Source organism: Chiloscyllium plagiosum, chromosome 5 (genome assembly GCF_004010195.1).
Source record: "Chiloscyllium plagiosum isolate BGI_BamShark_2017 chromosome 5, ASM401019v2, whole genome shotgun sequence".
Classification (NCBI taxonomy): Eukaryota; Metazoa; Chordata; class Chondrichthyes; order Orectolobiformes; family Hemiscylliidae; genus Chiloscyllium; species Chiloscyllium plagiosum.
Window position 1 is genome coordinate 115,662,085 of NC_057714.1, and position 19,675 is coordinate 115,681,759.

Consider the following 19,675-nt stretch of genomic DNA (forward strand, 5'->3'; position numbering starts at 1 on the left):
CTATGCTACTTAACTCTGTGATCTGCCTGTATTGCTCACAAGACAAAGCTTTTCACTGTGCCTCGGGACACGGGACAATAAATTCAATTCAATTCAATTCAATTCAATAATGACATTTCTACCCTGGGACAAAGACTCCCATTATCAGTTCTATCCGTGCCTCTCATAATTCTGTACATTTCTATCAGGTCTCCCCTCAGCCACATGAAAACAAACCAAGTATGTCCAATCTCCCCTCACAGTTAATACCCTCCAAACCAGGTAACATGCTGGTAAACCATTTCTGTACCCTCTCCAAATCCTCCAGTGGTAGTGTGGCAAACAAAACTGGACACAATATTCCAAATGTGCCCTAACTAAAGTACTATACAGCTGCAACAAGACTTGCCAATCTTTATAGTCTATGTCCTGCCAATGAAGGCAAGCGTGCCATATGTCTTCTTGAGCACCTTATCCACTTGTGTTGTCACTTTCAGGGAACTGGGGACTGTAAGCCCAGATCCCTCTGTATGTTGAAGCTATTAGGGTTCTGCCATTTACTGTATACTTCCCACTTACAATAGATCTTCCAAAATGCATCACCTCGTATTTGTCCAGACTAAACTCCATCTGCAATTTCTCCACCCAACTCTTCAGCCTATCTATAATTTGCTGTATCCTCTGGCAATCATCATCCTCAATATCCGCATCTCCCCCAATCTTTTTATCATCTGCAAAATTACGAATAAGGCCAACCACATTCTCCTCCAAATCATGCATGTGTACAATGTTACAAAGAACATGGGTCTCAACACTGACCTCTGTGGAAGGCCACTGATGACAAATCTCTTGTCTGAAAAACACCCACTGCTACTCTCTGTTTTCTAAGACTAAGCAAATTCTGCGGTCCGTCTTACCAGTTCAACATGGATCCCATGTGATTTCAGCTTTTGTATCAGCCTGCCATGGGGGACTTTGTCAAAGGTCTTGGTAAAGTCCATTTTGGCAACACCCTGCCCTCAATCATCTTTGGTTTTTTTTATTATTCAATTGTGGGACTTGAGTGTCTCTGCCTGGCCAGTATTGATAGCCCATCCCTATTTGCTCTTGAGAAGGTGATGGTGAGTTGCCTTCTTGAATTGCTGCAGTCCACTTGCTGTGGGTTGACCCACAATGCTGGCAGGAAGGGAATTCCAGGAATTTGACCCAACAAATATGAAGGAACGGCGGTATATTTCCAAGTCAGGGTGGTGAGTGGCTTGGAGGGGAACTTGCAGGTGGTGGTGTTCCCAAGTACCTGCTGCCCTTGCCCTTCTAGGTAGAAGTGGTCGTGGGTTTGGAAGGTGCTGTCTCAGGATCTTTGAATTTCTGTAGTGCATTTTGTAGGTAGTACATGATGCTGCTACAGAGTACCGGTGCTGGAGGGATTGAATGTTTGTAGATGCAGTGCCAATCAAGTAGGTTGCTTTGTCCTGGATGGTGTCAAGTCTCTTGAGTTTCGATGGAGCTGCACCCATCCAGTCAAGTGGGCAGTATTTCATCACACTCCTGACTTATGCCTTGTAGATAGTGGAAGGACTTTGGGTGTCAGGAGGTGAGTTACTTGATAAAGATTTTGTATAAGGTCCCAGCAATTTCCTCGCCTGCCTCCCTCAGCAGGAAATGTTTTTACACAGATGATGGCTTACATGCAGAATGAGCTTCCTGAGGAAGTATTGGATGCAGGTACAATTACAAATTGAAAAGACATTTGGATAGGTACACAAATAGGAAAGATTTGGAAGAATATTGGCCAGGAGCAGGTAGGAGGGACTAGTTTAGTTTGGGATTATGTTTGGCATGGACTGGTTGTACCAAAAGATGTTTCCATGCTGTATGACTCTATATATTCTCCTGCCTTGTTTGTCCACATCCCACAAGTAAATTAAAAGTCTCATTGTACTAAATTCAAATGTTTACAGGCCCAACCTTCCTTCTTAAGACAAATCTCCTTCATCCCAGAAACGTTTAGTGAGCCTCCTTTGCAAATCTTAGTTCCCATTTCACTTCACCTCACAAAGTTACCCCAGGCTGTGTGTGTGACTGGAGCCGTGTAATACCACAGGGATTAGTGCTGGATCCTTTACTGTTTGTGATATTCATAAATGTAGATAAGAGAGATGACAAGTTAGTTTGTGGTTGATGCAAAGATTGGCGGGTTGTTTATACTGAGGAGGAAGGTGTTAGGTCACAGGAGGATATAAATGAATTGGTCAGATGGGCAGATTGGTGGAGATAGAATTTAACCCTGATAACTATTGGATGATGCATTTTGACAGAAGGAACAAGATGAGAAGTACTCAATGAATGGCAAGATACTAGGAAGCCCAGAGGAATAGAGAAGGCAGCATACAGGACACTTGTCTTTATCGGTCAAAAGCATAGATTATAACAACAGGGAGGCTATATTGGAGCTGTACAGAACTTTGGTAAGGCCTCAGTCAGAGTACTGTGCAGGTCTGGTCATCACACTAGAGAAAAGATATGATTGTACTGGAGGGAGTGCAAAGGAGATTCACCAGGATAGTTCCTGGGATGGAGCATTTCAGCAATGAAGAGTCTGAATAAGCTCCAGATATCTTCTTTGGAGCAGGAAGGTTTAACAGAGACTGATTCAGATGTATCAATTTATGAGATGTCTGGACAGGGTGAATAGAAAACAATTGTTCCCCTTAGTTGAAGGGTCAACAACAGAGGGTCATAATTTTTAAGTGAAAGGCAGGAGGTTTAGAGAGTCGTTTTGAGGAAACCTTTTTTATCTAGAGGGTGGTGGGGGTTTGGAGTGCACCATCTGGGAGGGTAGTTGAGGCAGAAAATCGCATAACCTTTTAAAATATACTTGGATGAGTACTAGAAATGTCACGACATTCAAGGCTAAGGGCCTAGTTCAGGAAAGTAGTATATTTTTAGTAGTACAGACTGATGAACAGAATGGCTACCTCTGTATTTTGATTGTATGATTCTATGATTACCACAGCAGCTACTGCAGGCCCATTTGGGTGTCTGCATGTTGAATCTCAGGCCAGCTGCACTCTAAACAACATTGATCCCCTGAAGGCCTCATAACAGTAATCCCAGGAATGCTGTCAATACATTATAATAGCCTCGCCCATTACACAGCAGCCAAACTGGTGGTTTATATGCTGGGGCTTGCTCAGTGCACCTGAACAACTCACTATAGAATGCCTTGCAGCACAGAAGGAAGCTATTCAGGTTGTGACTGCCCTGTTCTCTCCCTATTGGCCTGCAAATATCCTTATTTAAATATATTCATTAATTCTCTTTTACTAAAGTTTTACTGAATTTCCCTCCATAGTCCATTCAGTGATACATTCTAAATCATTATAACACAATGAATCGAGTATCTTATTAAAATGAATTAACAATTTTATTGTTATAAACATAAAACATAAATCTATTTGTGGGAAGTTGCTGTGCATGCACTTACATACTGATAAGGTGAAATGAACTGAGAGGTGGTTTCTGCGACCAGAATCACTGCAGCATGAACATCCAACATCCTTTTCCTCTCTCCTACTCCAAGTTTACTAATTACCTTAATTCTGGATCCTGATGAAGGGCTTATGCCCGAAACATTGATTCTCCTGCTCCTCGGATGCTACCTGACCTGCTGTGCTTCTCCAGCACCACATTCTCTACACTTAATTCTGAATCCCTCTGATTATCAACTCTGCTGCCATAGAAATAGTTTCTCCTTACTTGCTCTATTAAAACTGCTCATGATTTTGATCCTGATTATTAAATTCCCCATAAACCTTATCTGGTCTAAGAGAAACAATCCTTGTTCTTCAGTCCCTCGTGTACCTGAACTTCTTTATACCTGGAACCATTTTGGTAAATATCAGCAGACTGTTTCTATACATTTTGAAGTTTAGAAGAACAAGAAAGAGGTGATTTTTTATAACAAATGTCTCCAGTCTTTAAAGGGAAATCTCTTATTTCTAAGCTGTGTGCCCTAGTTTTACACTCAGAATCCATCATTTCAAGTCACTTCAGGATCTTACATGTTTTAGGAAGAACACCTCTCATTCGACTAAATTCCACTGCATACAGGCGCAAACTGTTCACCAATCTTCACAAGGTAAGCACTTCATGCCAGGAATTAATTGAGTGAATGTTCTCTGAACTGCTTCTAATGTAATTCTAATTACATCCTTTTTCTTAAAAAAGAGATATTTTTGATGTTGTCTTACAGCTACAGTAAAAATTGCCCATTTTTCCATTTCCCTTGCTATACCTGCGAATTAAATTTACATGATTCAGCTAAAGAACACAGCACTATGGCCCGTACAAATGTTGGAATGTTTACTTAACTCTTAATAATTCCAATCAAACCTGGATTTTATTTGCACTTGCATGGGGTGGGACAGAGGTGTGCTCTTGCAGATAGTTGATGCTTTCCAGATCAATGGCAAGTGGTCCACCAGCAAGAAGGCAGCCCAGGTGATGGTGTCACTCTCATGCCATCATTTGCTACCTGGGCACATCCTTTCCCAGCCTCCCCCCACAAACCCTTCACCACCATACCCCTATAGAGTAACCTTTCACCCCAATATAACCATTCCTGCCAACATCCCTGCCTTTACATGTAGGGCATGCCCCAAGGTCTGGATAATATCTCCAGTGTGGTACTGAGGGATTGCTACATTGTTGAAGGTGCATTGTCAATCTAGAAGGACAAGGGCATCACATACATGGGAATACCACAACCTGCAGGTTCCTCTCCAAGCCACTCACATTCTGACATAGAAATAAATCACCATTCCTTCACTGTCGCTGGGTCAAAATCCTGAAATTCCCTCCCTAATGGCATTGTGGGTCCACCTACTGCAGTGGTTTAAGAAGAGAGTTCACCACCATCATTTGAAGGATAATTACATACTGGCAATAAATGCTGGCCAGTCAGTGACACCCACTTTGCACTAGTGAATAAAACTAATGGCCCTTCTGCCTTTTGTGGTGAATGTAAAAGACCCCAAAACTCAAATTTCAAAATAGGGCAAGGGGCACATGGGGCTTTTCCTGCTGCCCTTGTCTATATTCATCCCTCAACCAACATCAGAGAAACAGATTATGTAGTCATTATCACATTTTGTGGTGGGAGCTTGCAGCATGTAAATTGGAAGCCATGTTCCCCATGTTATTACAGTGACCACACTTCAAAAGTACTTAATTGACTATAAAGCACACCTGGATATTCTGAGGTTGTGAAAGGTGCTATAGAAATGCAAGGTTTTCTTATACCTCCCCACCCCAAGCGATGGTGCATGCCTTCGGGACTGAAGTACAAATTCAGGAACACATCGGAGGAAAAACATAAGGAGCAAGGCCACCTGCATCTAGTTTACATTCTGTTCTAAACTCTCCCATTCCCTGTTACTGCGCTGCCAGAGACTCCCTGGAAGATCAGTAGAACTTGCGAATGACACATATTGATCTGATTTGTCTTGTATATTTAAAAAGGTCCAGGATGCTCATTTGCTGTGCTGTGTTCTTTAGCTGAATCACGTAAATTTAATTTGCAGGTACAGCAAGGGAAATGGAAAAATGCGCAATTTTAACTGTTGCTGTAAGACAACACCGAAAATGCCTTTTTTTAAAAAAAAAATCAATTCGTCTTTTTGAGGGAAAATGAGGGACCTAGATACCCCGCCCTCTTAACAGGAATAGCTGCATCAAAAGGACGCTATTCAGTCCCTCGAAAGTTTGCCCTCCCTCATAGTTAATCGGATCTACTGCAACTTCAAACTCCAGCCTTCAACCTCACCCAAAACTGATCAGTCTCTAAGCTCCAAGTGACTCCCCCTCCCCGTACTGGGGGAAGAGGGTTACCCCTTCCCTCGCCATATTTCCGTGTTTTTTTTTAAAAATGTGCCAGCCAGATTTTGACGAAGTTTTAAAGGATTAATGACGTGGAACTCTCGGTGGGTTGGTTTCCTGCCTTCTTTGCTCTTCACCTTCACACTGCCTCATCGCCAAGACCTTCCTCTCCACCCCCCCTCCTCCTCTCTCACCTCACCTCACCCCCAACCAGGGGTATCCTTTGCCTCTCGCCCGCCTGGAATTAAACTGAAAAGAGGTTCCAGTTTCCTCTGCGCCCCACCCCTCCACCTTCCAGCTGCCACAGACTCGCCTTCTCCCTGCGCCCCATGTCGCTCCCTCGTCTCCAGACCCTCGCGCCCACCGCCGCCCGACCCTCGCCGAATGCGCGCGCGCACGTACGCGCGAGCGACAGGGAATCCAGAATGTTCTCTCAACCCCCCGCTTCCCGAAAGGAGAAGGTAACCGTCGTGCAAACTTCGAAGTACGTCCCTACCTCGAGGTGGGGTGATTTTCCAACGGACCACGGTGAGGTGACCTTTTTTTTTCCAGAAGTTTCTGTGGGAGTGACGCGTTCTACCTGCCCTGGTACTGTTCACCTGAGCAGCTCTCTGACTGACTGACTGTGCTTCACTCCCACCCCCCCCCACACACACAGACAGAAACACTCCAGTCTGTGACCACGCCTGCAGAACCTGCTCCCTCAGTCATCAAACTGGGAGGCAGCATCCAGCCAGAGGGAAGAAAAACTCCAAACAAAACCCTCTGATGACTCAGGAATTCAAACATTTTTATTTACTCCACCTCTGCCCACTTCCTCGTCTAGTAGAGAGCACCATTCGGGGGTCAGGTCCCTTCAACAAGAAAATGCTGGGGGTAGAAGCAGGCCTTTCCGCACCTTGATAATATCCTGACTGGGAATCGGTTTAGCTCAGTTGGCTGGATTGTGCTTTTCCAGCACCACTTTGATCTAAACTCTGGATTGTTAGTTTGCAGGGCAGTGAGATGTCAACAGTGTGGGTTCAATTCCCTCCACTGGTTTGAGGTTACCATGAAGGACTCTCCTTCTCAACCTCTCCCCTCGTCTGGTGGCCCTCAGGTTAAATTGCTTCTCTCCAACAAGGTCTGCTAAGGTTGGTGACACAACAATAACAAATTCCCGATTTACCTACCAGTAGGCCATTCGGATACAGCCTGCTTCACCATTCATTAAGATTATGGCTGATTCAATTGTAGCCTTAAATCTGCATTTCTATCTAATCCACAAAAATCTTTCATGCCCATACTTAACAAGAATCAATTTATTCTCTGCCTTAAAAACATTCAAGGACTCTGCTTCCAAAATATTTTGAGGAAGAGCGTTCCATTGATTCACCAGCCTCAGAGGTAAAACAAATTGTTAAAACTTGGTGATCCCTGATCTTTAAACAGTGGCTCCTAGTTCTAGATTCTGCCATAAGAGGAAACTTCTCTCCAATTCTACCTTGTTCAGACCCCTCAGGATCTTCTATGTTTCAATCAAGTGACCTCTTACTCTTCTCAACTTTGCATAGTTTGTCTAACATTTCATCATAATACAACCTATTCTGCCAACTCCCAACCCCCCCATTCCAATGGTAGTCCCCAGTAATTCAACTCTGAACTGCCTTTAATGTATTTACATCATTCCTTAAAGTAGGGTGACCAATTAGCAGAGGCAGTAATGCAGAGACTCGAACAAAAAACTCTGCCAACTATTCGACCCAAACTTTGGGTCTGTTACATTGACGACATCTTTGTCATTACTAAACGAAACAAATTAGAGGAAACCTTCAAGACCATTAAGATCCTTATTGGTGTAAAATTCACTAAAGAGGAGGAAAACATCAACAACAACAAATTGCCATTCCTAGATGTCACAGTAAAGCAAACAGCCAGTGGGGAACTTCAAACCAACGTCCACAGGAAAACAACACATACGGACCACATACTGAACTACAGAAGCAACTATCCCAAAACCCACAAACGAAGCTGCATTAGAACATTATTTCAGCAAGTCACCACACACTGCAGCACACAGGAATTACGAAGAGCAGAGAAATCACCTATACAGCATATTCAAAAAGAATGGGTACCTAATGAACATAATCTGCCAATTTCTCAGCAACAAACCCAAAAAACAGACAAAACGTGTCCAGAAACCCTAGCCACTATCCCCTACATCAAAGTCATTTCGGAACTGACTACCAGACTACTCAGACCTCTTGATATCATAGTAGCCCACAAACCCACCAACACACTAAAACAGCAGCTAATGAACTTGAAAGACCCCATAGAGACAGCAAGCAAAACTAATGTCATTTACAAAATACCTTGCAAGATCTGCAACAATCATTACATTGGACAAACAGGCAGAAAACTAGCCACCAGGATACAAGAACATCAACTAGTCACAAAGAGACACTCTCATTAGTATCCTTAAATACAGATGAGGAGGGACACCACTTTGACTGGGACAACACATCAGTCCTAGGACAAGCCAAACAGAGACACACAGGACTTGTTAGAAGCAAGGCATTCCAACTAGAACTCTTCCAACTATAAATGGGGTCCAACCATATTGACTTGGACCCCATTTATCACCCTCTGAGAAAAGGAACAGGAACTGACATCATCAACCAAAGGAAACCTAAACACATAAGTAGAAAGTGGGTCACTAACACCAGTGCTTCACTGGAGGCTCACTGATGATGTTACCTAGTATGGTGATGAAACGTCTGAAACTGAATCTTGCAGCCTAGTGAGGAAACTTGCATCCAGAACCTCAACCTGAGCTACAAGTCTTCTCAAAACTCACTAGGGTGACCAATATTGTACATAGTTCTTCAGTTATGTTCATCAGTGCTCTATATAGCTGAAGCACAACCTCTCTACTTTTGCTTTCAGTTCCCCTTGCACTAAATAATAACATTCTATTTACTTTCCTAATTACTTGCTGTATCTGTATACTAACTTTTGTGATTCATGCACAAGGACATCCAAATCCCTCTGTATCTCAGAACTTTGTAATCTCTCATAATTTTGACAATGATTTTTTATTCTTTTTGCCAGAATGGACAATTTTGCATTTTTTTCCACATTTTATTTTATATGCTATATCTTTGCTCATTCACTTAACTTGTTTATATCTTTTAGGCTCTTTTTGCCACCTGTGCAACTTAATTTCCTACCTAACTTTCTGAATAAAGCAAATTTGGCAACTGTATGTTCTATTCCTTTACCCAAGTCATTTATACAAATTGTAAGCTGTGGTCCCAGCCCCCTTCAGTGATCTGATTGAGGTCTCAACTCCACTTTCCTGTCTGCACACCACCCCTAACCTTACGTAACCTATGACATCCTTATCAATCAACCTCCACATAGTCCTTCGCAGATGATTATGGAAATTCTCTCCTTAAGAACATTAACTCTGATTTCTCCAGCATCTGCAGTCCCCATTGTCTTCTAGTTTCTGATAACCTATTCCAAGTGTCTCCTTCCTTAGTTTGCTGACCATTTTCATATACTGTGTCTGTGAGTAGCACTTTGAGACTTCCACACTATGTTCAAACACATACAAGTTGTTGCTTCCACCTTCTGTGTCTCACCAAATTGGCCACACTTCCTGCTTTATCCTGGGCAGTGAAGTTGGCTAGAATATGAGGAGGGGGAAGGGTTTATCAATACCATGGGCATTGCTTTCAAATAAACCTGACAGATCTGTTGACAGAAAAATGATTAGGAGGGGGGAGCTTGGGTTGATACCCTGACTCAAAGGACAGTAAAACAAAGACAAAGAATGAAAGGAGGAAACAGAAAAACCTAAATGGTTTCCAGCAGAGCAACAAAGTTCATGGTTTCCTGCCACTCTCTTTCTCAGATTACATGTCAATTAAAGAAAGAAAGATCTTGCATTATATTAGGGTGTCTTTCGGGATCCCAGGATTTCTCTCTTAAGAACTTAACAGAATTTTCCCTGTACTGTCACTACGTTCCCAGACAATCTGCTTCAGTCATATTGATACGAGGGATAAATATTGGCAGGAATCCCAGGACAAGCTCCTGCTTGTCAAAATACTGCCATGGGATCTTTCATGTTCAACTGAGAGGATAAATGGAAGTTCAGTTCAATATCTCAACTGAAAGTCAACACCCCCAATAATGTAGCATCCCTTTAGTACCACCCTGGATGTAATCTCAATTGCTTGGATAGATACTGACCCCACAAATGTTTTCTCTGCTTCCCATCACTGTCTCTTGCTCTCTCTTCACACTATTACATGGTGACCCATTCAACAATACATGAAGAGGTCTAATTTGCAGGCCTCCAACATTCATTCTCAGGATGTGAGGCCACAGTCTAAACCAGAATGCAATACTGACCATTTCTTCTTGTGCAGCTGGTAAAAGTTTGACGCAATTCGAGTGGTTTCTATACCATTACAGGGGATAGTTAAGATTCTAAATCTATTGGTACAGAGTTATAGTCACATATAGATCACTGTCATGCAGACATTCTTATCTGGGAGAAAGTGAGGACTGCAGATGTTGGAGATCAGAGTCGAAATATGTGGTGCTGGAAAAGCACAGCCAGTCAGGTAGCATCTGAAGAGCAGGAGTCAACATTTCGAGCATAAGCTCTTCAGGAACCTAGAACTAAAGAGCTGAACTCCAGGGATGACTATAGAATGACTGCCCTTAATGTCAAGGCAGTATTTGATTGAGTATACCATTAAAGCACCCCAGTAAGACTAAAATCAGTAGGATTCAGAATGAATACTGTCCAGTGGTTGGAGTGATATCTAGTTCAAAGGAAGATGATTGCAGTTGCAGAAGTCAACTATCTCAGCTCCAGGACATCACTGCATGAGTTCCACAGTGAAGATAAATTTCTAATTAACCTGTTCAGAGATGTTATCACATACCTCTGGAGCATGTGACTCAGAAATAGAGATATTGCCATTGCACCACAAGAACCCTCAAGTTCCCCAGAGTAGTGTCCTAGGCCCAAGCATCTTCAGCTGCTCCATCAATAAACTTCCTTCCTTCATGTGATGCTGCCCATTTAAAAAGGTTATTTTGTCCTTGGGTTTTTTTCAAGAGGTGCCCATAGGTCTAATAATGGCAGGGGAGTGGCCAGTTCTCCCAATTTAGTTTTTTTTCTAGTTTGGTTTAGCTTTACCAGGCAGTCAGAAGCTGCTTGCAGTGCAGCAAGGTTCCAACTTTCAGCAGATGGTTCCTGACTGCCTTTCTCTCTGAAATGTCTTTGGAAGCTATTTCCTCTTGCCTGTAAGAACCTGTGTTGGAATTTACTTTTCCGAAGGGCTATGTTCATGGGATGTTGAAGGAATTGGAACAGCTCATTAGTTAAGTTGCTGTATCAAGTTGGTTGGGTCTTCAAATAATTAAGTTGCTTTAAGTTATGTTTTCGTTTGTTTGTGTTTCAGCTGTTGTGTTCAAATACATTCTGTTCGCTTAAAGCCAAATGGTTTGACCAGCTGCATCACTCCTGGGATATCTACTTCACATCTGCCTTTAAAAAAAGAAAAAGTTAGGGTCTGGGCTATCTTCTTAATATATTTTGCGGGGTCCTGCTTGGTTCGTAACAGTCATAAAGACAGAAGTAGGGATGTTTGCTGATTATTTCACAATGTTCAGTTCTATTTGCAACTCTTCAGATATTGAAGCATTTTGTTACCAACACAATCTACTAATAGACAGAGTTATAACAATAGTATTTCCAACAAGATGCTGATGACAGACCAAAAGGTGTTCTGCCTTCAACACCATTGAGTAATTATGGCATATGAATGTTATTGCTGAGGCAATGTCAGGTGCATAGGGCATATATTTCATTGACAATAAACTACAGGTCTCTTTTGCTATTCGCACAGATAAGAGTACCAACTGTGGCAAACTGTGTTTACAAAACTCAGAATATAATGTCTAACATTAGATGTGATTCAACAATTGGACACCACCCAATGACCAATCCCAAATGTGCTAATAATGGCACTAGAAACAATTTAAGGGAATCAGATGAACTCACAATATAACTCACCTGTTTGCTAGAAGAAACATATACTCATATGGAAGGCCCATTCTTCTGCAGACAAAAGGAACACATCAGGAAATGTACCTTTTGTGGTAGTAGTGGGGGTGGATAATAGTTGCATCATGCAACAGCTTGATCATTAAGAATCAAAATGCAAACCCATCAAAACTTTTTATCTTCTGATATATAAATTTTCTACCCTTTGAAATTTTCAGAAGTAGTAAGGTTGTGCTACCAAGCAACTATCTGTCATTTATATAAATGATTTGGATGAGAATATAGGAAACCCAGTTAGTAAAATTGCAGATAAGTACAAAATTGGTTGTATGAAAGTTATCTAAGATTACAAAGGGATCTTGATAAATTGAGCTAATGGTCAAGAAGTGGCAGTGGATTTTAATTTAGGTAATTGCGAGATGTTGCATTTTGGTAAGACGAATAATGGTAGGACTTACACAGTTAATGGTCTTGAGGAGGGTTATTGAACACAGAGAATTGAGGGTTCAAGTACATAGTCACGCGAAAGTGGAGTCACAGGGTAAACAGAGTGTTAAAGAAGGTTAAAGTTGGATGTCATGTTGTGGTTGTATAGGATGTTGGTAAGGCCACTTTTGGTGTACTGTGTACAGTTTTGATCATCCTGCAATACGAATTATATTATTAAATTGGAGAGTGTATAGAAAAGGTTTACAAGGATGCTAGCAGGACTGGAGGATTTGAGTTATAAGGAGAGGCTGGGACTTTTTTCACTGGAGTGTAGGAGGTTGAGGGGGTGACCTTTTTTGAGGTTTATCAATGGGGAATAGATAAGGTGAATAGCAAAGGTCTTTTCCCTAGGGTAGGAGAGTTCAAAACTAGAGAGCATAATTTTATGGTGGGAGGAGAAAGATTTAGAAGGAACCTGAGGGGCAACATTTTCACACAGAGGGTGGTTCATATGTGGAATAAACTGCCAGAGCAAGTGATAGATGCATGTATGGTGACAACATCTAAAAGCCATTTGAACAGGTACATGAATAGGATAAGTTTAGAGGGAAATGAGCCAAATACAGGCAAATGGGTATAGTTTGGGAAACCTGTTTGGCATGGACAAGTTGGATCAAAGGGTCTGTTTCCATGCTGTATGACTCTATAGAATTTTGTCTTGAGATACTTGGATGCCATACTTAAGGGACTGAATGGGCTCCTCCTCCTGTTGCAAATGCATCTACAGGAATTAAAGATTACAGTAACATTCTACTAGTAAAACTGGTGGAGTCTGATTCTGTAAATATTTTTGTGAGTTTGGCAGATTCTTGGAGGGTGGATAATATACAGAAGCAGATATGGAAATGTGTTGCTGGAAAAGCGCAGCAGGTCAGGCAGCATCTAGGGAACAGGAGAATCGACGTTTCGGGCATTAGCCCTTCTTCAGGAAAGGCTAATGCCCGAAACGTCGATTCTCCTGTTCCCTAGATGCTGCCTGACCTGCTGCGCTTTTCCAGCAACACATTTCCATCTCTGATCTCCAGCATCTGCAGACCTCACTTTCTCCTCAATATACAGAAGCAAGCAATTAGGGCTTGTACAACTACAAGCCTGAAGAAGGGCATGTGCCCGAAACGTCGAATCTTCTGTTCCCTAGATGCTGCCTGACCTGCTGTGCTGTTCCAGCAAAAAAGTTTCAGCTTTGATCTCCAGCGTCTGCAGACCTCACTTTCTCCTTGTACAACTACACTTTCAAAGAGCAAGCAAAATCAAGATGGGCTAAATGGCCTTCTGCAATTTATGTGACTGCTGAGCACCGCAATAAACAAGTTATGGGAGCCTTTTTAAAAATTATTTTGTGTGCATTGTAATCAGCTTTGCAAACACTAGAGTCTGCAGAAATTAAGGAAATTTATTAGATAGTCAAGCATTATCCAATTGAATAATGAAGAAGGATGGTCACTTGAAAGTGAGGCAATGAGAATTTGGCACACCGGGCAACCACTGGTGGGAGAATGGACATGGAGCCTTTGGCGATGCGGAGTCATGTGACAAAATCTCCAGGAGTTATGCCTAACAGTTTTATCAACTCGACTCTGATCCTATCCAGTGAGCCCTGTTAAACTGTGGTCATCACTCATCGATTGTTTCTTCCATAAGACATAGGAGCTGAACTAAGGCCATTCGGCCCATCAGGTCCACTCCTCCATTTAATCATGGCTCATGGGCATTTCAACTCCACTTACCCGCACTCTCCCCGTAGCCCTTAATTCCTTGCGAGATCAAGAATTTATCAATCCCTGTCTTGAAGACATTTAACATCCTGGTCTCCACTGCGCTCCGTGGCAATGAATTCCATAGGCCCACCACTCTCTAGCGAAAGAAATGTCTTCACATTTGCATTCTAAATTGACCCTCTCTAATTTTAAGGCTGTGCCCACGGGTCCTAATGGAAACAATTTCCCAGTGTTCACCCTTTCTAAGCCATGCATTATGTTGTAAGTTTCTATTAGATCTCCCCTCAACCTTCTAAACTTTAAATGAATACAATCTCAGGATCCTCAGCCGTTCTTCGTATGTTAGGCTTATCATTCCAGGGATCATCCATGTGAATCTCCGTTGGACACGCTGCAGTGCCAGTATGTCCTTCCTGAGGTGTGGGGCCCAAAATTGGACACAGTATTCTAAATGGGGCCTAACTAGACCTTTATAAAGTCTCAGAAGCACATCACTGCTTTTATATTCTGACCCTCTTGAGATAAATGACAATATTACATTAGCTTTCTTAATCATGGACTCAACCTGCAAGTTAACCTTTAACAATCCTGGACTAGCACTCCCAGATCCCTTTGTACTTTGACTTTATGAATTTTCTCACTGTTTAGAAAATAGTCCATGCCTGCATTCTTTTTTCCAAAGTGCAAACCTCTCATTTGCTCACGATGAATTTCATCAGCCATTTCCTAGACTACACTCCTAAACTGTCTTAACCTTTCTGCAGCCTCCCCATCTCCTCAATACTGCCCTGTCTGTCCACCTAACTTCATATCTTTGATAAATTTTGCCAGAATGCCCTCAGTCCCTTCATCCAGATCATTAATATAGAAAGTGAACAGCTGCAACCCCAACACTGAACCCTGTGGGACACCAGTTGTCACTGATACAAGTGAAGGCTCTAGCGCAGTTTAGGTCTATTGACCTGGTAAGATGAGGTATGACATATTGTTAAAAATGTTTTCAGTCACGGGATGTGGTTGTCATTGGAAGTTGTCCCTCCCTAATTGCCCGTAAACTACTTGGCTGTTTCAGACAGCGAACCACATTGTTGAGGATCTAGAATTGGGTGTAGTTCAGGCCAATTAAGATGATAAATTTCATTCTCTGAAGTGCTGATAGTGTCTACTGTGCCATTGCATAGTGAAGATTTTCAAGCAATGATATGTAGGGGAGAGAGATGGACAAATAAATATCATCCTGAGAAATCTTTAACTAAGACCTACTCATTGGAACGTAGTAAATTGGAGCAAGAGTAGACTGTTGAGACCTTGGCTGCCTGTTCTGCCATTCTACTACATCATGACTAATCTTCTACCTTCACACCATTTTTCCACTTCTTCCCCATGTATCTTTATATCTCTTAATATCTAATATCTGGAAATTTATTAATTTCTATCTTAAACTCGCTCAATGATCATTCATAACCATCTGAGCCAGAGAATTCTAAAGATTCATCACCTGAGTGAAGAAATTTATTTTCATCCCTGTTCTAAATGGAAATAAAAACAGAAATTGCTGGAAAATCTCAGCAGGTCTGGTAGCATCTATGGAGAAGAATCAGAGTTAATATTTTGTGTCCAGTGACCCTTCTCCAGAACTCTTCTTCAGGTCATTAGACTTTCCCTAGGGTGGGGAATCCAGAACTAGAGGGCATAGGTTCAGGGTAGAGGGGAAAGATGTAAAAGGGACCTAAAGAGCAACTTTTTCATGCAGAAGGTGGTGCATGTATGGAATGAGCTGCCAGAGGAAGTGGTGAAGGCTTGAACAATTGCAACATTTAAAAGTCATTTGGATGGGTATATGAAGAGGAAGGGTTTGGAGGGATATGGGCGAAGTGCTGGTAAGTGGGACTAGATTAGGTGAGGGTAGCTGGTTGGCATGGACGGGTTGGACCAAAGAATCTGTTTCCGTGCTGTACATCTCGATAACCCTTTGACCCGAAACATTAACTGATTTCTCTTCACAGATGCTGCCAGACCTGCTGAGATTTTTGAGCAATTTCTGTTTTTCTTTCTGTCTTCCAGCATCTGCAATTATTTTGGTTTTTTATTTAGTTCTAAATGGCTTGACTCCTAATTTTAAGACTGTATCCCCACCCCCTCCAAGAAAAAACTGATGAATCAGTATGTCTCCATGTTGAACTGCAATCAGAGGAAACTCTGAGGGTAGCAAGGGTACAGAATTTACTTTAGTTTGGAATACTTCAATATCTATCACCAAGAGTGGCATTGCCAACTACTGATCAAGCAGGCCAAGTCCCAAAGGACGGTGCTGCTACACAGAGCCTGCAGCAAGTAGTAAGGGGATCAACGAGAGGGAAAAACATACTTGACCTAGTCCTCACCAGTTTGCCTGCTACAGGTGCATTTATCCATGACCTACTGATATATGATCAATCCTTTTGGAGATGAAGTCCCATCTCCACAACGAGAACACTCACAATATGTTTTGCTCAATGGGATAAACTTAAAAAACAGATAACAGCTCAAGACTGGGAATTTGAGAGGCTGATGTATTTCAATGGTGGTATTTCTGAAGCTCATGATGATTTCTTTTAAAACCGTTTTTGAGGCCTAGCTTCAGAATTCTTGGGTTTTGTATAAATTAGTAGGCCAGATAAGGTTTGTATAAGCTTAAGGGAAATACCCACACCTTAGAGAGGATTTTGAGCACTTCTGTGAAGTCCCATGAAGGAATATAATGAAACTATAGAGGAAAGGAATGGTGTTAGTCCCAGAATAAAGTGTTGGAATAAACTCTGAAGAGATTATTGGACACTGAGTGCATTTAAGCTCAGATACCTGAATAGTGCCAGTTCCAGTCTATAACTTACAATCATAGATAATTAAACCAATCAAAGTGTTAGAGACAGGGACTTTGGTCAGATGATTTTGAATGGTGTTTTGGGGTATCGTACAAGGGATGTTTTGGGTGCTGTTCTAGGAATGTGTTTTGGATATTCTTTAAAAGGTGTGTTTTGGTATTAATGAGGTTATACTTTTTACTATGTATTTAATCTTTATTTTTGTGTTATAGAAGATAGTTTGGTTTATTTTATATTCATTTCTTTTGTTAATACATTTTAATGTTAAAGCAAAATCTGCAGCACTGTGTGATTACATTTTAGTGAGAGACCAGCTCATTAAAGTAAAACAAATCATAACACATTAGACTTGAAAAAGTAACTGTTTCTCTCCCTGCATAGGCCTCTAGATCTGCTGAATTTCTCCATTATTTTCTGGTTTTATTCTCCATCCTGAATGATGGTGGAGCACAACATATCCGTGTCAAAGATAACACTAAAGCACTTGCTACAATCTTCAGCCAGAAATGCCAAGTGGATGATGACTCTTCCAGATGTCTCTTGTGTCACAGATTCCATTCTACAGCCAATTTGACTCACTCCATATATCAAAAAATGTCCGAAGGCACTGAATACTGCAACTGCTTTCATAATATTCTGGCAATAGTGTGGATGACATGTGCTCCAAAACTTGCCATGTCACTAGCCAAGCTGTTCCAGAACGCTGGTATCTACCTGACAATGTGAAATGTTGCCCAGGAATATCCTGTATACAAAAAGGAACACAAATCCTAGCCAATTATCACCTCCATCAGTCTACTCTCAATCATCAGTAAAGTGATGGAATGCATCATCAGCAGTGCTATCAAACAGCATTTGTTTAGCAGTATAACTTGCAAATGGTGCTCAGTTTGCTTTTCTGCCAAAATCATTAACTTGGATCCACATGGACAAAAGAGCTGAATTCCAGAGGTGAGATGAGAGTGACTATCTTTGATATCGAGGCCACATTTGATTTTGTGTAGAAAACTAGAAACAACGGAAATCGGGGGAAATCTCTCCACTGGTTGGCATCACAATGCATGATGGTAGTTGTTGTTAGAGGTCTGTCTTTTAGCTCTTGGACATCTCTGCAGGCATTCCTAGAATAATGTTCTTGGCTCAATCATCTTCAACTGCTTCATCAATGATTTCTCTATTTTAAGGTCAGAAATAGAGATGTTCACTGACAATTGTGCACTTTTCAGTGCCATTCATGACTTTTCAGCAGTCTACATCCAAATGCAGCACAATCTCCGAGACCATCTCTGACAAGCGAGCATCTAACCATCACTGAATGGCATTACCATTTCTGAATTCCCGCTGCATGAATGTTTAAGAAAACAGGTACTGCCAAAATGTCTCCAATATAAACCGCCGATAAAAACACCTCAAGCCAGAAGTTTAACAGAACAAAATGGCCGCAGAATGCTCCGAGAACCAATCAATGATGCCCACCACAGACTCCGAAAATACAACCGGGAAATTGCGCGCCAAAAACCGTTATTCAAACAAGCAACAAATCAAGAATGGACAGATGCGGTAGAACGAGCCATAAACACCAAACAACGACAAACACAGATAAAGAAAAATCGGGACCTGAAGAAAAAACTTGACAAACTCACGAAAAAAGACAAAACCAATAACACAGGGCATGGATAAAGAACTTATCAAACCGGACCCTATCAGACACAGAAAAAGCGGTACTAGTAAAAGGATTAAATTTCAATTACTGAGACGCTGACAAGAAGGATTTCCTAGCAGCATTAGAACCTCAACCCTGAATTCCCACTATTAGCATCCGAGGGATTCCCATTGTCTATAAATGGTCGACCATATAAACACTATGGCCACAAGAATGGCGTGAAGAGTGTGGGTGGACCTCATAGAAACCTAGAACATTCTAACAAGGCTACACGTAGTAAGCATGATGTTCCTGATGACCAGAGTCCAGAACCGGGTTCACAATCTGAGGATGTGGGGTAGGCCATTTAGAACTAAGATCAAGAGAAATTTCTTCACTCAGAGTGGTGAGCTGTGGAATTCACTACCACAGAAAGCAGTTGAGGCCAAAATATTGCATGTTTTTAAGAAAGTGTGACAGCTGTGAGGGCATCAAAGGGTATGGGGAAGAAAGTGGGAACAAAAAGTTGAACTGGATATGATCAGACATGATCATATTGAATGGCAGAGCAGACTCGAAGGATGAATGGCCTCCTCCTATTTTCTATGCTTCCTCTCCCTGACAATATCCAGGTTAGGACTGACAAGTGGCAAGCAGCATTTGTGCCAGGCATGAATATGGCCAATAAGAGTGAATCTAACTATCACTCCATGACATTCAATGGCATTACCATCCCCAACTATCAACATCCTGGAATTACCATTGATCAGAAACTGAACTGGACTAGCCTTATAAATAGAGAAAATGAGGTCTGCAGATGCTGGAGATCAGAGATGGAAATGTGTTGCTGGAGAAGCGCAGCAGGTCAGGCAGCATCTAGGGAACAGGAGAATCGACGTTTCGGGCATTAGCCCTTCTTCAGGAATGAGGAAAGTTTGTCCAGCAGGCTAAGATAAAAGATAGGGAGGAGGGACTTGGGGGAGGGGCGTCGGAAATGTGATAGGTGGAAAAAGGTCAAGGTGAGGGTGATAGG

At 41.8% G+C, this 19,675-nt stretch overlaps 1 protein-coding gene across 2 annotated transcripts in view; it reads right to left on the reverse strand.

Moving 5' to 3' along the window:
* The window catches only part of vill (villin-like), a 158,960-nt gene that overhangs the window by 96,348 nt on the left and 42,937 nt on the right, over positions 1-19,675 (reverse strand). Inside the window, exon 1 of one of the 2 annotated variants that reach the window (XM_043690858.1) lies at positions 6,356-6,541. The exons of the other annotated variant lie outside the window; for it this stretch is intronic. The gene's annotated coding sequence lies outside the window, so the exon portion shown is untranslated. Of the gene's footprint in view, positions 1-6,355; positions 6,542-19,675 lie in introns of those variants that run through there. 2 annotated transcript variants of the gene reach the window in all.